Raw genomic sequence first — 13,470 nt, 5'->3', positions numbered from 1 at the left:
GCGACAATCTGATGCGATTCTTGAGTAGCGCAGCGTCATTTTCAGCCGAGCGGTGGCGCAGTGCTCAACTCTGTCAGGTGAAAGGTAGAAGTCGAGTCGAGAAGCGTTTCTGAATACGGGGGTTAGTTACAACTCCGAATGAGGCATGCGCGTGTGCGTACGTGACCCTCGCGTTTACCGGCGATCATAACAGAAAGATTGCGGCGTTGCTTGTCACAAAGCCAGCAATCCGCTTCCGCCGTGCTTCGTAGGGCGATGTGTGCTAAACAAAAAATGCAAGTTTGCGCGTGCTTGTGTCAACCGCAACCCGTCCTTATAGATGCGAACCTACAATGAATGTAATAGTGTGGTTGAGCACATTTCTTGCAGCAAAAATGGGTTTATTTGCTGCAAGCACGTGTTAATACCCACTGTTTGATGCTTCAGTTCGGCATGGAACGAGTCTTTACCTTAGCGCGCTCGGCCCACGTGGTCTTCATATCGGTGATCATATAGCATGCAGACGAGGCCGGCATTATGAGAAGCGTGAAACTTTCCCGGAGCAGTTATTTAGCACTTCGCATAGTCAGGAAAGAAGCTGCCGCAGTATTTTACTACTACTACTACTACTACTACTACTACTACTACTACTACTACTACTACTACTACTACTACTACTACTACTACTACTACTACTACCACTACCACCACTACCACTACTACCACTACTACTACCACTACCACTACTACTACTACTACTACTACTATTACTACCACTACCACTACTACCACTACCTCTACTACCGCCACTACCACTACCACTACCACCACTATCACTACTACCACTACCACTACTACCACTACCACTACCACTACTACTACTACCACTACTACTACTACTACTACTACTACTACTACTACTACTACTAATAATAATAATAATAATAATAATAATAATAATAATAATAATAATAATAATAATAATAGTAAAAAGAGACGCGGAGGCGGGCTGGGCGCGAAATGGTGGCGGAGCAATCCAACCTCACATTGACGTCTCTACTATGCATTTTTTTTTTGCGCCACTCATGTTGACGCCACCGACTGGAGGCTCGGACGCGGAACGCCAGTCAATTTTCGCGTTTGTGGAGACATCTATATAAGGTTCTCACCTTAATAAACAAATAACTTACTACCGACGGCTTCGGGGCGCGCTTGCTTTGCCAGCGATTGCGCGCTCGAGGGAACCGTGACTCATATCTCCAAGGGAGGCGCTTGAAAGCGAGTGGAAGGAAAACGTATGTGAGCGTGTGCTGCGAGAGGGTTGCCCAAGGCGATTTCAGAACATGCCTGACTGAGCCGATACTTCAGTAAAGCAGCTTAGCGCCAACATTTCGACGATATACCGAAGGAAAATCGGACGTTTGCGGTGTTATTTCGGCTCGCCCTCTTTCTTCTTGCTTAATGCTGGAAATCCCCGGAACGGCGTGACTCACGCACAGGGGCGGCGCCAGGGGGGGGGGGGGCAAGGGTGGGCTGGAGCCCCCCCAAAATTCTCGCCTGCCCCCCCTATGCCCACCCAAGTGCCCGGAAGCATATATTGAAATCCTAGTAGGAGCAGAGCTAGCTTGCCCCCCTGGAGGAACTCACTTTTCATGGTTGCCCCCCCCAGTAAAAACATCCTGGCGCCGCCCCTGCTCACGCATGTGGGGACACTAACATACGTACATAATCAGCCTGACTACGTCCACTGCAGGACAACGGCCTCTCCCATGTTCCGCCAGTCAACTCGGTCCTGTGCTTGCTGCTGCCAATTTATACCCGCAAACTTCCTAATCTCATCTGTCCACGTAACTTTCTGTTTCCCCCTTCACTCGCTTGCCTTTTCTTGGAATCCAGTCTTGCCTTCGCGCTACGTGCTCTGTCCATGATCATTTCTTCTTCTTGATTTCGGCTATGATGACTTTAACATCCGTTTGTTCCCTGACCCACTTTGCTCTCTTTTTGTCCCCTATAGGGTTACACATATTGCTTTCCATTGCTCGCTGCATCGTCTTCAATTTAAGTTTAATCCTCTTTGTAATCCTCCAGGTTTATGCTCCGTAGGTAAGTGCCAGTAAGACGCAGCTATTATATACATTCCTCGTGAGGAATAGTGGCAATCTACCGTTCATGATTTGTGAATGGTGGCCGAATGTGCTCCACCCCATTCTCAATCTTCTAGTTACTCCGATTCCGCGGTTCGGCTCCGCGGCTACTACCTGGCCTAATCAGACGTTACAGCCGCCCAAATCTTTTAACTATCGTGCGCGAGCTCTGACTTTTTCGTGCGTCAGCGCCGTACGACGGAGCCAAGCTGCGAACAGGGCGAGAGTAAGCGCATGCGCACAATGCGCGCTCAGCTGGGCCCATCGTCTGCTAGGCTGTTCCTCCGTGAGAACGTCGCCCGAAGATTTGGGCGGCTGTAATCTTTTACAACTTCAAGTGCGCTGCTACCTATCTCAAAGCGCTGTTCTCTTTCAAGGTCGTTGTACATTACTTTTGTTTTCTGCAGATTAATTTCGAGACCTACCTTTCGGCTCTAATTGTCTGTAATCGTGAATTGAAATTCGTCCCTGAGTTACTCAGAAATGCAAGGTCATGGGCGAAGCGCAGGTCACTAAGGTACTTTCCATAAACTCGTATCTCTTAACTCGTCCCATTCTGGGCTTCTCAAGGACCTCCTGTAAGCACGTAGTAAATAGAATTGGGGAGGTGTTTATTGGTATTCTATCGCCCTCTTTATGGAGCACTATGGTGGCAGTTGCGGGGCTTGGTTGTGGTCATTTGTGGAAATAAGTTGTTGTGGTTCTGCTATGCAGCCAGATTCAACTCCTGCTCACGGTGGCAGCATTTCGATTGGGGCAAATACAAAAGCGTGCGAGAGCTATATGGTATAGGTTCACGTCAAAAGTGAGCCATCAGACGGGAATAACTGTGTACGGGGTGCCTTATGATAATTTTGCGATTGTTGCACCCTGAACTGCGCAATTCAATTTCATACTCGTCTCATGCCAAATGTTCAAACGTACGTGTTTCGCCAGTCTCCCTTAGCTATCTGACTCTAATTTTGCCTTGAGTATAGCGGTACATTACCAGTGCCAGGCGCTACCAGTTCGTGTCGGAGCCATGCTGAATGTTAAAAAAACAAATAAACAGTGAACAGAAAGCTTTCAAGAAATGCTTTAACTGGTTGCAAAGTCAAATGTCTTGATGGCAAAAGAACATGCGCGCCATAAAAAAAAAACAAGGTAATACGCAGCGAGGGATAGAAAGAAAAATAATAGTTGCCACTTTAAGAGACAAGAAGATGGCAGAATGGGTCGGGGGAACAAAGCGGGGTTAACGATATCATAGGTGAAATCAAGAAGAAGCAATAGACACGGGCCGGGCACGTAGCACGTAGGGAGGACAGCCGCTGGTCATTAAGGGTAACTGACTGGATTCCAAGAGAAGGCAAACGCATCAATGGGAGACAGAAAGTTAGGTTGGCTGATGAGATTAAAAAGCCCGCATGTATAACGTGACAGCAGAAAGCCCAAGACCGGTTTGCTTGCATGGCGGATCATGGTAGAGGCCTTTGCCCTGCAGTGGGCGTAGTCTGACTGATGATGACGATAATATAAAGTTTCATGCTATGGTTCCTCGTGGAAAGAAAAAAACGCAGGATTTGCATATCGATTCTGACTTGGGCAGAAAACACTAACCGAAACGCATTTCACCCTGTCGCGAGATTAAAACGACTGGCTCGCACGACATCACGACCTTTAAGCTGCTTCAAGTTTATCGGGCTCTAGCTTGAGTCATCAGCTCTTTATTGCTGGTGGCTGCGTATATATTGTATTCGGCACGCCTGTTGCAGTTCATCTTTGACAGCGGGTGGGCGCAGCGCATGCATAATTTCCAGTTATGAAAATGCGTTTATTCCAAGAAGGGTTTAAAAAGGAAAGCTGCAGTGTATACCCTGCCTGGAGAGTAAAGCCGTGTCACCCAAAAGATGGCGGCAGGGGGCGGAAACCCTCTATACCTGCTATAGTACGCGCATGCTGATACGCAGTGGCAGCGCCATCGGTGAGGTCATCAAATAGAAGGAAATGACTCAACCCGAGGTGTAGGGGGGGGGGGGGAGGTTGCCACGGAAGTTATCCTTTCCTACTTCACATGCAAGCAGAATGCGTTCGTGCCCTCTTTCAGGTCCGCTGGTCGCTTGGGCGATGCGGCCATTCGTAAAATTTTGTTAACCGTTCTTTAATTTCGTTCGCGTCTCGGTTGCTGGCCCGCAGGTCGCGGGATCAAGTGAGCATGGACCTAGTGGAAGACACGAAATAAAAAAAAGCTGTAACAGATACAGTGTGATGCACACTCAGCTCGCTCGATAATATTTGGACATGGGATTACTTTTGCGGTGAAGCTTGGTCTGGCCCGTTTGTACTGAATTGAGTTACTGTCAATATGGCATCACCTTGCTATGTGAACGCTCCAGCCGCATTCCAGGGCTTCAGGCTAGCTTCAAGCTTGGCGTATAAGCATAGCCCTACAATCTGTGAGCCGAAGACCCGCGCTTGCGTTGATGCAAGCATTTCCGAGAAGTAGACCTCGTCTGCGGACAGGGGACACAATTGTTAATTAGAGGAGTGACATTGATTTCGCACGTGACACTTTCATCGTTATCAAAAGACGCAAACACCTCGAATTCTCCTAAAGAAGAATTACTTGTAGCACGTCATCCTTCATAGTCAACTCCAACCTACGCACGCTGACAGGGGAAAATGTCTTGTGGAAAGTAGCAATACACAGAGAAAAAGGAGGAGCCTCGACGCAATTTGATGGGAGAGAGCAGTCTGTGAATGACTTTGTGATTTGAAAAGGAAAAGGGTGAAGCCTTGCAGGGAAGCCCGTACTTAGTTTTTTCCTTTCGTCCTTTCATCCCTACATCTGCCAACTCGTTGTAAGCTTGAAGACTGACGTGCTTGATTAGTTTTTAAAGAAGCGACTTTTCGTCCAAAACTCTTTACCCACAAGAGTGAGGGTGTTGTTTTTACTTTCCGATTATCACTAGGGTTATGTACTTGTGAAAGAACCATGGTAGTTTTGGCCGAACCAGAAGAAAATAAACATTTTAAGAGATCAATTCAGTGGTGACGCTAGAAGGAGGTTAGGGAGATTCCACCTCCCGCTGCCCCGATATTATTACATTTGCATATACGTATTACAAGCACCCATACAAAAAAAATCATATGTCAGATCACAAGTAAAGAGAAGGCAGAACTCCTACGTAGGGCGTACGCTCGTAATTAAAATCGTGCTCATGTGGAAACATGCTTGCACGGACCTATTCATCTTATTTCTTTTCATGGGCTTTTCTATGAGAAGGAGCCACCGGCGTCTTGCTCATATGAGCCACACGTTTCGCAGAAGATTGTGTTTCGTTTGTTGAAGGAAAGGAGCACCGTTTAACTATTCAAAAGAGCATCTAGTCTCACGGTCGTATCAGGGGAGAAAGTGAGGAAGGGGGTAATTAAGCAGCTGGATGGCATGCCCTCACTGGTTTTGAACTTGTAGGGGCAACCTTTCCACAGGGAGCGGGGTGCTAGCGCCACGTTTGGGTCCTCGGGAAGTACCCGGGCGCATGTTCAGCGGACTCGGCACTTCGCCCCCTCCCAAGTGGCGCCCGGGGCACTTGTACCCATGGGACAACCGACTCGTTACGCTATTCGCATTGTGTGACGACTCCATGGTTGTTCTTTCGCTGTTTTAAGACACTTTACAAGTCGTATTAACGCGATTGCTTTCCGGACATCGCAACCTTGCAAACACGTGCCAAGCACCGGCGTGGGTCAGTGGTAGAATACTCGGCTGTGACGCAGAGGACCTGCGTTCGAGCCCCACTGTGTCATTGGTACTAGGTTTTTTTTTTGTCTAATATCGTGCGATGTGCTTACGGACACCGGTGGCGGAGGCGGACAACTACGGCACTGTGCGTGACCCGAGTTGACATCCCATAACAGCTTTCACTGTAAAAAGAGAACGTGGCAGTAATAAAGATGGCTGTTGTATGCATCGTTTTTGATACTCATTCCGTTCCGCTAAGCGGATTAGTCAAAAAAAAAAGGGGGGGGGGGTGCATGTTAGCGGGCTTTAAAATTCTTTCATTTCTTGTAACAAGTTATTTCTAGCCCGTTTTTTTTTTCTCGGCCACTTCGCGTAAGAAAGCTCAGCATTGCAGACAATCTGTCCTGTTGGCGCCGTTGTTTGATTCTATCGTTTTTGTATTTTTTTTCCTGCTTGGGAATTCCGTAATATCGGGACCTTCGCAAAGGTCGCTTATAGTAGACCATAATCGATACCGGCACAGCTTACATTGTCATAGTAATCTGCTGCTCTCCGGGGGGTATAGACGCCTTTGCGATGTGCCTGCTTGAAGAAACATGGCCTAACACGGTGACGCATCGCTTGGCTGCTTACCTTAACGATCACGATCGAACCCGAACGTCAGGGGTATTTCCTGTTAGAACAAGTACAAATAACGCAAAACAAATATTGGCAACTAAGAAGATATTTCGACACAACAAACTAGCACATATGTAAATACTTATCAAGGGATATACTTACATAGTGAGCATACACACATACATGAATAGAAATATACTAAAATCAATACACACATAAATTCTCAAATACGATCAGGGGATGCGTGTGGTTAGTAAAAATTGTTCTGGAAGACGCCGGAAATAATGTAATGAATGTTTGATTTACAAACTGATGGAGGCGAATTCCAGGATGTTATCGCAGTAAACAATGCTGTCATTTCACTGTAATTAGTGTTTACTTTTGGAAGCGTAATGTTACTGTTTTTCTGAAAATCGCGTGTTATCATTATTGTGAAGATGTGATAAGGGAAGTATGTCAATTGGAATGTCACCTGTCCTGCTTCTGAATAATAAAACACCAAGTTCGTGTTGAAAAGTGGAGGTTATCGGTAGAATTTCGAGAGTGCTAAAGAGGGGTGCTGCTAGTGCGATGTATGAACTACGAGTGATGAAACGGATTGCTCTTTTCTGAAGGTGAATGATGGATGCCAGATGAGTGGTGTACGTGTTAGCCAAAGATGAAATGCAGTAATTAAGGTGATTGTAAATAAATGCTTAGTAAAGTGACCTGAGATTGTGTCTGAAAACAATGTCTTCAGCGAATGACTATGCGAATGCCAAAAGCAGTCTTCTTAATGGCAGAGTTTGCATGAAAGTTAAATTTAAGGTGTGGATATAATGTGACACCTAGAAAAGTAATTAACTTTTACGGAGTAATGCCGCAGTTATCTATGAATATTTTTGGTTTTATTGTCACGTTTTTTATGTGAGTGAAACACATAAAAGTTGTTTGAATAGCGTTGATTTTTAATAATTTATTATTGCACCATGAAACAAAATTATTGACATCTGTGTTTAATTTTGATAGCAGATTGGTGAAGTCTTTGTCACTGGAAAATATTGTTGTATCATCAGCATAAAGGACACAGTCAGAAAAAGTGGGTGATAATGGTAAGTCATTAATGTTGATGAGAAATAAGAGAGGTCCCAAAATTGAGCCTTCGGTTGAACTTCCGGTTTAGTTGTTATTGAAGAGGATAAAGCACCGCCGTAGTTGACAACTTGAGTCCTGTTAGCGAGGTAACTTTGTGGAAGGGATAAGGTAGGCCCACCAATTCCCAGGGATTCAAGTTTAGCAAACAAAATAGACTGGTTAATGGTATCAAATGCTTTAGTTAAGTTAATAAATACCGCCCCTGCCCATAGACCTTTATCGATAAACTAGTTTAAGCTATCAGTTAGTTTTATTAGACAGATTAGCACGAAAACTAAACTGCTTGGTTGACAAAAGATTAAATCTTGTTAGGTAGTACGTCAGGCGATTGACAATGAGCTTCTCAAATAACCTTACTAAAGAATGGGAGGATCGTTATAGGGCGATAATTAGAGAAAACTTTTCGGTCTCCCTTTTTGAATACAGGTGTTACCTTTCCTTGTTTGATGATAGTAGGAAAAACACCAGAATCAAATGCGGTGTTCATAAGATCTGAAAGCACAGATGATAAATCGGGGGTAACAAGTTTGACTTGGAAGGTTATATGGCCACATCCTGTTGTCCTCAAACTTTTTATAGTGCGTAGAACTTCATCGGGTGATTTGGGTTTCAAGAAAAAAAGAGTGAGACAAGCGAGGCAATGAAGGTAAGGTAGTGACAGTCGATACAGAGTTGTTGAAAAATGATTAATTAATTGAATTTGCGATAGCGACGGAGTTTGTGATAGTGCTGGTGCCGTCCGAACATTCTGTTGGAAGTGTGTCTGGCTGATCATGGTGTGAAAATTCTTTTTTACGTTCCAGTTTTTCCTACAGTCATTCCCATTCTCAAGCACTTTATTTTGATAGTAGGTTCGTTTAGCTTTTTTAAGTAGGACAGTAAGGGTTCGTGAATACACTTTAAAGCGGGCCCGAAGAGAAAGTTGAATAGCTGCTGCTTTACGTTTTTGTAAAAGTTGTCTTTTTTGTTTATGCTGCGCAGCAGTCCTCTCGTAATCCACGGGATTCTAGGGGCTGAGTACCAACGAGATATGATGGATGCTGACGTAAACGAGTTTATGAATCCTGTAAGTTTCTCGATCAAAGCATTGAACGCTTTTTGACGCAAGAATCTTGTGATAACCCCCCCCCCCCCCCCCCCGTCGGAGCAGGATACCATATCAACGAACTTTGCACAATCAAAAGCACACTTAATGACCATTTTAGTTTTTAAAAGCAGAAATTTGGATAGTATTTACCAATATAGTTGAATAATAATTGGATAATCTTTAATACCCCTGTCACACGGGCACTTAAAAGTCTTTTAAGTAAGCGGTCTTTTTCCGAAAAGGAGTTCCTGACAGCAGACACTCGGCACAGAGCGAACTACTTTTCAGAAGCGGTCTTTTTCTTAAACGGAGTTCGTCGATCTCTTTTACGGCTCTGAATGAGTAGCCTCGAAACCAGTGGGCGCCAGCAATTTTCGAGTGGTGGAAAAAAAAGAGCGAATGCTTACTTTGCTGTCACCAAAACTCTTCGTAAAAACGAATTTCATATCCTGCAGAAGGTGTAATGAACTCTTTTAATGGTTATTTTCTTTTATACTCTCGTAAGAAGCTACAACGCGTCGGCAATATCACGTGGTGACGCTCGGTCTCGCGCCGCGCCATTTTGCACAAGTGTTTCTTCATCTCTTATTCTTAAACTTATTTGAAGAAACGAGCAGTGCAACAAGTCGTTAATTTGTACATCGTGATACATCGTTTAATTTTCATTGCTTCTCTTTTAACTGCTAGCGCCACGCTTTCGCTAGCGTCTTCGAACGAAAACACTAAAAGGAGATCGTTGCTGCCGTGTGTCTTCGCCGTTTGTTAAAAGTCTTTCAACTTCGTAAAAGACCGCTTACTTAAAAGACTTTTTGCGCGCCCGTGTGACACAAGTGACACAAAACGCAGGCTGTGACAAGTGCGAAAAAAAAATGGCCCCGAATCTGCATGTTACACTGCATATGTCGTCGAAAGACCATAGTCTTGCATCTGGAGAGTGAACAAAACGTTTATCTGTTGTTCTGCGCAAGGCCATTGGTGAATGGTATTCTGGAGGCGCTGTGTTAGTGTCTCGAGCGTGTAGCGGAGGCGAACGAGCGCATCGAGGCACGTTAGACGCGAGTGTCATCTGGCAGTTCGAAAACGAAGGGAGGCGTGTGCGCCCGCGGAGAAAGATGCGCGCTTGTCTCGGAGGTGTTAAGGTGCAGAACGCAAAGTGACGGGCAGGTGCCACCACCGTGTCGTCTTAGAAAAGCGTTGGAAGCACTTACCTTTTTGAGCATCGCGTTGCACTGTCAGCGCAGCGTGATATACAAAACGGTTCTTAGAATTACTTGTGTGTGCCTTCTCTAGTATGAAGGCACACATACAAAACATCGACGTGTTATTATGGTGTCTCAAATATGCGCAATAATTGCTTTTTTATTGAGCAATATTGAGCAATATTGCTTTATATTGAGTAATATTGAGTAATATTGAGTAATATTAAGTAATATTGCTGAGTAATATTGCTATTGAGCAATATTGCAATATTGAGCAATATTGCTTTTTTATTGAGCAACTTTGAGCAATATTGGTGGGCGCTGCAGATGGGGATGGGGTTGGCCGTTTGAGGTATTGGTAAGGCCGGAGTAAGAGACAAATGTACAGACAAACAGACAGACCAACATTTTTCCGCTGACGGTTCCCAAGAAATACTATCGTCTTTAAAAAGAGGCAGCTTGTACCATGCCGTGTAAGCCTTGGCACAGCAAAACTGGATGATTATGACGACTAATCGTTTCTTATAGATTGGTTTTAGGCCTTAGCTAGGTGTTGCCAGTTGCCCCGCCACGATTGTCTCTTGGCTAAGATACTCGGCTACTGACCCGCAGGTTGCGGGATAGAATCCCGGCTGTGGCGGCTGCATTTTCGATGGAGGTGGGAATTCTCTGGGCCCGTGTGCTCAGTTTGGGCGCACGTTAAATAACTTCAGCCAGTCGAAATTTCCGGAGCCCTCCACTACAGCGTCTCTCAAAATCATATGGTGGTTTTGGGACGTTACACTCCACATATCAATCAAATCAAGGTTTTGCCTGTTGTTTATGAGTTGCTGCCAAGTTGTTTCTATAGAAACAGTGAGTGGGTGAGAGTGTGTGTGGTTGTGTGCGTGTTACAAATATTGTGTCTCTGCGGTAGAACCCCTGCTTACCACGTAGACGGCCTTGTTTCGATCCTCACTCGGACCCGAAAATATTTGTTATATATATTTTGTTTGCATCTCTCACTCAAGATGGTTTTTGGCTCACGACAAACGACACCGTCAGCGACGCCAACGTCGAAATTTCTGCGAAACGATCTCTTCAACGCTACCGCGTTAATAAACCAAGCCACCAATGCGTTCAAACTCACAAACACGAGGAATGGGCCAGTCCATGTAATACCCTCCGCTGTGGCTAAACGATCGCAGCGCTAGTTTCATCTAGCAAATAATGCAATAACATCTATGTGGTCGCCCTGTGTCTTCGAACTTGCTCTTGTACGGACATCAGTCCAGTCCCGAAGAGGTATTGTTACTGGCTATAATACACAGAACAGGAAGACTTATAGAAAGCCTGTAGGCTTTAGCTAGGTCATGCTTGGTTGTTAATTCTAAGCGCAGGGCGGTTTGGGTTGAATCATATATACGACAGACACGGCCTGGGCTCGTCGTTGGTCTTCTCGCAGCTGCAGTTGCTATTCCCGCATTCCCGATACACAGAACGCGGGAAGTGTTTTCTCGTCTTACGTAATCGAGATCCTTGACTCGCCGCCCTCGCATCGCAGCCATTCGTTGGGCTTCCTGTCTTAGTGGACCTGTGGCGAGTATATTGGCATTTACCCGATTCCTGCGGCACGCACTCGTATATGGAGATATCCGGGCAGATACCCGTTTTGTCCGGTTAACTGTTGCCCTCTTCATTTTTTTTTTAGTGTGCCAGTTGTGATTATTGGGATTTGCCCAATATCTCTGCTCCACGGCAGTTTATGACGATGATAGTTTTTGTGTACGGGCTAATCAGGAACGATTTGCCAAACAGCTTCGCGGTTAAAAATAAAAGTTCTTTTTTTGTCAACGAAACCGTCTTGATATATACTCACTCAATTAAGTTGTAGATTCACGTAAGCGATAAAACGGTTTTTGTTTCGTTCACTTCAGCTGGTCCGTGAAGGGACATCTTCGACCACCACATAGCCTAGTACAAGGTCAAGCTCAAGTATGCGGCTTCGATTGCAATTCAAAGCGGTCGCATTTCGATTTAAGCCTAAGGCGGTAGAATCTTCTACATGGGAGGCATGCCTCGTAATCGCACGTTGATAATTGCTAAGTAAACTTCTCGAGCTTATTTTAATTGATACGCACTTCCCGTGCCGTTTTGAGTGAAAATCGAAGTGCTATCGCACTGCACAGGGACGAGTATGTCAATTAAAGGCTTTAGTTGCAGAAATTCCCGTATTTTTTTCTCAGTTTTCAAAGGCTTCGGTATCGTCGAGAGACACTTCTAGAAACTGGTTATTGCAGTAGCTCACTCTTATTCGATGAGCCTCGTGAGTACGCCTAGCTTTCTCCGGCGTATTTTAAGCTGAGAAGACGCGCTCGGAAGGAAAACATTTCGGACCCACAAGCATGGTTAGCGTGGTCCAGAGAAAGCGAAGGACCAGAAAAAGTATTGACGAACATGGCGGGTTAATCGAGCGTTGCGAGGTTGGAATTGATTTTTAAAGTACAGTATAATGTGTTTCTTCCCTACTTGTTGCTCCTTACGTGAAAGCATTGTACTTCTTCGATGTGGCCAGTTTATCGCGCGCGCCTTGTGGCGAATGGACACCTATCTTCTTTATGAAACGAGAAAAACAAAGGGCTATTGTGCCCTTCTTTATGATCCGTATATCATCATGGTAATCATATTAACAATATGAGGAATAAGTCTTCCTGTTCTATGTATTATAGCCAGTAACAATATTTCTTCGGGACTAGACTGACTGATGTCTGCACTAGAGCAAGTTGCAAGTTCGAAGACAGAGGGCGACCATATAGATGTTATTGCATTATTTGCTAGAGGAAACTCTAGCGCTGCGATCGTTTAGCCACAGCGGGGCGTATTACAGAGATTGGTCCATTCATCGTGCTTGCGACTTCGAACGCATTTGTGGCTTGGTTCATTAACGCGGTAACGTTAAAGAGATCGTTTCGCAGAAATTTAGACGTTGGCATCGCTGACGGTGTCGCTTGTCGTGAGCAAACACCGTCTTGCCCGTGGAAGATGCAAATAAAATATATAATAAATATTTTCGGATCTGACTGAGGATCGAAACCAGGCCGTCACGTTGTAAGCAGGGGTTCTACCACAGAGACACAATATTTGTAACACACACACACACACACACACACACACACACACACACACACGTGCGCGCACACACACACGCACACACACACGCACGCACACGCACACACACACGCGCGCGCACACGCACACACACGCGCGCGCACACGCGCGCACACACACGCGCGCACACACACGCGCGCGCACACACGCGCACACACGCACACACACGCACACACACGCACACACACACACACACACACACACACACACACACACACACACACACACACACACACACACACACACTATAGGGTAGTTTAAAACGGGCAGTGTTACGCCTACAGTCGTTAGTTTCCCCACAGCATGCCAGAGGCATGCACCGAGAACGGAAACGAGGCTAGCAATTGAGAAGGCGATACACACGAGGCGCTATCGCTCTTCATACTATTGAAGGCGAAGCTCAAGCGTCCTTTAAGCGTCCTTTAAGCGTCCTTTGAG

The 13,470-nt window shown here is 45.4% G+C and overlaps 1 protein-coding gene across 1 annotated transcript in view; it reads left to right on the top strand.

Moving 5' to 3' along the window:
- The window catches only part of LOC119163169 (synaptogenesis protein syg-2), a 138,180-nt gene that overhangs the window by 4,466 nt on the left and 120,244 nt on the right, over positions 1-13,470 (top strand). The window lies entirely within an intron of this gene.

This window comes from Rhipicephalus microplus, chromosome 2, assembly GCF_043290135.1.
Source record: "Rhipicephalus microplus isolate Deutch F79 chromosome 2, USDA_Rmic, whole genome shotgun sequence".
Classification (NCBI taxonomy): Eukaryota; Metazoa; Arthropoda; class Arachnida; order Ixodida; family Ixodidae; genus Rhipicephalus; species Rhipicephalus microplus.
The sequence above is the reverse complement of the archived record's forward strand: the minus strand, read 5'-3'. Positions and strand labels throughout refer to the sequence as shown.